The sequence below is a fragment of the Oratosquilla oratoria genome, chromosome 40, assembly GCF_046742065.1.
Source record: "Oratosquilla oratoria isolate Oo_2021 chromosome 40, ASM4674206v1, whole genome shotgun sequence".
NCBI classification, from domain to species: Eukaryota; Metazoa; Arthropoda; class Malacostraca; order Stomatopoda; family Squillidae; genus Oratosquilla; species Oratosquilla oratoria.
In genome coordinates, this window is record NC_134816.1 from 18,999,767 (window position 1) to 19,006,396 (window position 6,630).

Consider the following 6,630-nt stretch of genomic DNA (forward strand, 5'->3'; position numbering starts at 1 on the left):
CAGTCCCAATCCCTGTGTTGTGGCTAGCCTCCCTAGACAAACAAGAGATTCCGGCACTACTAAAACAAGCCGTCATAAGCCCAATATTACCCGGTATACAAAGGAGGAGGAGGAGGAGGAGGAGGAGGAGGAGGAAAAGAAGGAAAAGGAGGAGGAAAAGGAGGAGGAGGAAAAGGAGGAGGAGGAAAAGGAGGAGGAGGAAAAGGAGGAGGAGGAGGAAAAGGAGGAGGAGGAAAAGGAGGAGGAGGAAAAGGAGGAGGAGGAAAAGGAGGAGGAGGAGGAAAAGGAGGAGGAGGAGGAAAAGGAGGAGGAGGAGGAAAAGGAGGAGGAGGAGGAAAAGGAGGAGGAGGAGGAGGAAAAGGAGGAGGAGGAAAAGGAGGAGGAGGAAAAGGAGGAGGAGGAGGAGGAAAAGGAGGAGGAGGAGGAGGAGGAAAAGGAGGAGGAGGAAAAGGAGGAGGAAAAGGAGGAGGAGGAAGAGGAAAAGGAGATCGGACCTTGCCAAAGAACTATCGACCTGTCGCCCTCACGTCCCGCCCTCATTGTCAAGGTAATTGAGAAATGCGTAAGGGACAAGCTGTTCACACACCTTCAAGTGAATCAACTCATTAAAGAGAATAAGCAAGGTTTAAGGAAAGGTCGGTCATGCCTCTCAAACCTACGGGCACACTACAACTGGCTACTACACAACCTGTCGGAGGGGAGAAATGTTGACGTGGTATTCCTAGACTTTGCCAAACCTTCCACAAGATGGACCACGGTGTCCTCCTCCTCCTCCACAAGGCAAGGGATCTAGGAATCTCAGGGAAGCCAGGAGTCTGGCTTCACAACTTCCTGACAGACTGTACACAAACGGTCGCCGTTGATGGTGTCAAGTCCATTGAATCCAAGGTAATAAGCCGAGTACCACAAGGATCTGTACTCAGCCCCCTCCTCCTATTCCTAATCCATATCAATGACATAAATAGGAATGTGGACTCAACCCTCCTGTCTTTGGCCGATGATACCCACATTAGCCATGCACTGCGGGGGCAAAGTGGGGACGTGCAACAAGACCATCTCAACTCAGTTTAGGCATGGGCCAACGACAGCAACGTGCAATTCAACCAAGAGAACTTTGAGGTCTTGAGATATGGCACAAACCAAGGCATTAAAGACAACACTCAACTGCACACGACGCAAAGAGCTATGAAAATCACACCCAATGCCCATGTAAAAAGCAGCCTGGGCATTCCCTTAATTAAGTCATGATGCTGACACTTTCCAGCACCACATCATGCAGTCAGTGAAAAGAGCAGGAAGGAGGGAGGGAGGGAGGGATGGCCAGCTGGGTCCTAAGGACTTTCTCCTCAAGAGAGCTTCAAGTGATGCTTACCCTCTGCAAGTCACTTATTCAACCAATCATGGACTATTGTAGCCAACTCTGGTCGCCGCACAAACGTCGAGACATCCAGATGCTTCAAACTGTCCAAAGGAACTACACCAGGCAGCATATCAAAAGGATGCAAGATCTCAACTACTGGGATCGCCTGGGAGCACTCACTAGGTCCCTACTCCCAACAAAGGAGGAGGAGGAGGAGGAGGGATGATACAGGGCCATTTACACATGGAAAATCCTTCAGGGGCTTCTTCCAGACCCCTCCCACGCCCTCAACAATCAAGCCATACCACAGTGTAAGGCATGGGTGTGAATGACACTCTCTCCCATCAAGAGCCCCGGAAAGGATTAATCAAGACCCTACTGGCAACCAGCCTAGGCCATGAGGGTCCAAAAATCTTCAACACCCTCCCAGGAGAGTTCAGAGAGAAAACTAAATGCTCGGCGGTACACAGCTTCAAACATGCACTGGACATGCACTTGCGCAAGGTGCGCCAGACGAGCCTCCAGTCAGTGCCAGGCTACGCCGCCATCAGTAGCTTCTCTCCAAACTCACTACCAGACCAACTGACTGACCCTCGCCAGGAGGGACAACAGGACTGGCAGCAGCGGTAGTCCACTACGGCTGTCAGGATCCACCTCGGAACTTCACTAAGTAAACTAAGTTAAATTCATCACGCAACTGGACCGGGAAAAGAACGTGCGAGTCAACACGCCCCTCCTAATCCTCACATTCAATTCAACAACCCTCCCTCACCATGTCAAAATAGGATACATCAATGTCCCAACACGACCATATGTCCCTAACCCTTTACACTGCAACAAAGGTTTCAAATACAGTCACCTTGCCAAATTCTACAGCAAACAGTCATATGCGCTAAGTGTGCAGGCCAACATCCTACGGATGCTTGCTCTGCTAATGTCTTTCAATGCGTTAACTGACCCTCCAATAACAACCATGCATCCACCTCCCGAGACGGTCCCATTTTCAAAGTACAAAAAAAAAATCTATACAGAAAAAGCAACTTGTGGCATATCCTTCTACAAAGCAAGGAAGCGTGTGCTGGAAAGACTAGTTACCCCAACTAGTACCTCTGGATCAACTTCCCATGCTTTGGCAGTAAACAAAACTTATAGAACCACTGAAACAAAGAACATCGCCAAACTAGCAAGCAAACACACTCGCACCTTCCTTCCTTCCTTCCCCGGCCATCCCAGAGCTTCCCAAACGTGTGCCCACATACAGAAGAGGATGTCCAAATGGAGACCTCCGGTTTCCAAAAGCCATTTTTAAGTCCTATTTCTAGCCCAGACCGTTCATCCAGGGTTAAACACACACACCTCTCCCACTAAGGCCAAGAAAGGAAGAAACCCAAGCAGATAAACAAACAAACAAACAAACAAACACACACACACACACACACACACACAAAAAAAAATCCAGTGGAATTGCCGAGGTGTTACAAGTTAAATTAAATAACCTAGTCATTTTTAACTCACGAAACGACCCCTCAATCATGTCTACAAAAAACGCTCCTTAAGCCTTGTGTAGAGTTCAAACTTAAGAACTTTACCACCTATAGGAAGGACAGGTTGGCGCCTGGAGGGGGGGGTGTTGCATTTGCAGTCAATGACTGCCTTCCCCCCCCCCCAAGTGGAATTACCACCTTGGAAGCAGTCGCTATCAAAACAAAGCTGCACAAACTTGTGACCATCTGCTCCATTCCAACTATGGATGATGACTCAGACGTTGCCACGTCTTCAACAACCATGCACTGACCCTGCTGTATATACTCTAATGTATTCGTAAAAATGGCCTGATTTTCTGATTGCTCATGCACTTTCATACATAGGAATAAAAAAAAAAAAATCACTGGAACAATAAGGCATTAATAAAAAAAAAGTCACAGAACTGCCACTTTAGAACTCATTCACACTAACAAAGGGCTAGGAATAGCCTGAAATAATACAATTCTACTTACAGTGACAGTCCGGTGAAATGATGCGATGCTTAGGTGACAGGTCTCGTAGAGCTGTGTGAATGGATGATTTGGTGACGATCAACCTGTAATTCAATACAACAATAAGTACTGTATACGGAAGTGTGGATAGGGGGCGTGTAGTTAAATTTCTTCACATGATAGTTCAATATGTCCAAATGTGTAATTATGTCAAAGAAAAAAGTTCCACTCACACGTAAAATTATATAAATTTATCAAATGTTTTATTCAGAAAAATGTATGAAAATGTAAACGGTTTTATTTATGGTGTTTGTTTTGTTGTTAACTTAATTAATGAAATTAACAAAACAATACCATAAACAAAAGTTTCCTCACCTTAGGTTCGGCTACGTTAGGTATCATGTACATTAAAGTACATGAAGACCCGTACATAGTAATTAATTGTATATCCGAGGATGGCACAAAGTCAAAAGACTTATTTCCACTGTGGTCCTCACAATGACATAACTATGAAAAAATCATAATACAAGCTACGTTGACTACAAAAAAGTCGTCAAGATTGACTAACATGAAAACTATGACTGTGATGACTAAAAAAAAATATATATATATATATATATATATATATATATAGAAAAATGACTAGCATACAAGGTATAAATTAATCATATGCACTATTTTCCTCAGATATAAAAACAGCGTCTAAAAATAACATTTAACCTACCTTCTTTAGTTTCTTCACTGATGTGGCGATCCCTCGTTTGAAGCAATGTAAAGAGTCTTAGAGCCATGAAGGAAGGGAAGATCACAGGAAGGTTGCTAGAACTATCAAATTCCATGTGACTAGAATTATAATTGAAATCGTTTCCTATCTTATAAATCCTTGCCTCCATCTATATAATGATTACTAGTTTTCGATACATAATTTTCGAGCTATGTAATACCATATCTTTAATTTCAAATTAACAATTTTTACTTATAAATATGCGATATATCAGTACTAACCCACTGCGTGCCTCAAACCCACCACTTCAAAACAAAGACCGAGGCGGGAAACTATTTGAATTTGGGTCGTTCTATACGTTCCATTATGCCTGCCTTCCATCATCTGAAGTTCATATACATTATTCATACATCAATGGAAATTAAATCGAATATTTCCTCGAATATCTATACACTAATTAGAATGTAAATATCTCTAATGTACAACATATACGCAGATATCTTTACCTTGAAAAAAAGTTCGTTTTCTCGTCTGAAAGTATTCCTGAGCATGCGACTTTCGTCTGACGATAAAATAGGAACTGCCGAAAAAATCATAATATTAATAGACGAATGAATAAAAACTATAATAATGTAAATAAATAAAATGCATAAATAAATGCATAGGAATAGTTACATAATAAACAAACAGGTAACTAATGCATATTATATTGACATATAACTAATAATAAATGAGAATCAAACAGTAATGTAAGGAGGCTTTGAGCCCTGAAGGAAGGGAAGATCACAGGAAGGTTGCTAGAACTATCAAAATCCATGTGACTAGAATTATAATTGAAATCGTTCCCTATCTTATAAATCCTTGCCTCTATCTATATAAGGATTACTAGTTTTCGATACATTATTTTCAAGCTACGTGATACCAGTCCTATCTTTAATTTCAAATTAACACTTTTACTTATAAATAATGTGAGATAACAAGTACTTACCCACTGCGCGCCTTCAGCTCCCCACTTCTAACCAGCGACTGAGGCGGGAACCTCTATTCAAATTTCAAAGTCGTTGTATACGTTCCAGCAATACCCGCCCCTTCAAACTCATCCGAACTTTATATCAATTATACATTTTTTTATACATCACAAAAAATAAAATAAAATATTTCCTTGAATATCTATACACCAATTATAATGTAAATATCCCTAATGTATAACATATACGCAGATATCTTTACCTTTAAAAAGAATTCGTTTTCTCGTCTGACGATATGCCTGCGCATTACGTCTGACAATGAAAATAGGAAACTGCCGAAAAAATCATAATATCAATAGATGAATGAATAAAAACTATAATAATATAAACGATAAATAAAATACATAAATAAATGCATAGACATAGTTACATAATAAACAAACAGGTAAATAGTGCATAATATTAAATTGACATATAACTAATATTAAATGAGAATCAAACAGAGTAATGATATTATATATATATATATATATATATATATATATATATATATATATAGATATATATATATATATATATATATTTAAGCATAATATATATTGGTTGAAATTTAAATATTTAGGGCGGGAAACTGCGTTGGTGTTGGCTGAGAGGTTGAGAGGTATGATGACGTCATCGTCATCGAGTATTTCAAATGGGCGGTATTTGCAATCAAGGAAATAAAATGTGTACATGTGTATATGTGTGTGTGTGTGTGTGTGTGTGTGTGTGTGTGTGTGTGTGTGTGTGTGTGTGTGTGTGTGTGTGTGTGTGTGTGTGTGTGTGTGTGTGTGTGTGTGTGTGTGTGTGTGTGTGTGTGTGTGTGTGTGTGTGTGTGTGTGTGTGTGTGTGTGTGTGTGTGTGTGTGTGTGTGTGTGTGTGATTCACCATGGTCTTCGATGACGTGTTGGACTCGTGATCGATAGCTATTTCCCTCCCGGAGATCTCAGAGCTCATATATGACCGATCGATGATGATGATGATGACGACGACGACGACGATGATGATTTTTTTTTTCTTCTTTTTTTATTTATTACGCAATAACGTCATACAGTCGTGGGGGAGGTTTTTTTATAACGAATGTAGGAAGGCAACTCGGATACATATGCTTACACACGTACACATACACTTGTATACACACACACATACAATACTTGAGTTGTAGGTAACATAATATAGGACACTGGGTTTTGTACATTCACTCAAAGGGGAGTATGCTAGAGATATCACGCAGGGCATCAAGTATTATGAAAACACACCAAAACAAGGGTAACGGACAAGTATTTGACGACGACGACGACGACGACGACGATGATGATGATGATCCTGCTGCTGCTGATGATGATGATCCTGCTGCTGATGATGATGATCCTGCTGCTGATGATGATGATCCTGCTGATGATGATGATCCTGCTGCTGATGATGATGATCCTGCTGCTGCTGCTGATGATCCTGCTGCTGCTGCTGCTGATCCTCCTGCTGTTGCTGCTGATGATGATGATCCTGCTGCTGCTGATGATGATCCTGCTGCTGCTGATGATGATCCTCCTGCTGTTGTTGCTG

The 6,630-nt window shown here is 41.4% G+C and overlaps 1 long non-coding RNA gene across 1 annotated transcript in view; it reads right to left on the minus strand.

The window, feature by feature from the left end:
• Window positions 1–3,339: 3,339 nt before the first annotated feature.
• Window positions 3,340–6,630, minus strand: part of LOC143020648 (uncharacterized) — a 171,189-nt gene continuing 167,898 nt past the window's right edge. Inside the window, exon 6 of the long non-coding RNA XR_012965911.1 lies at window positions 3,340–3,440. This is a non-coding gene — a long non-coding RNA (uncharacterized LOC143020648). The remainder of the gene's footprint in view (window positions 3,441–6,630) is intronic.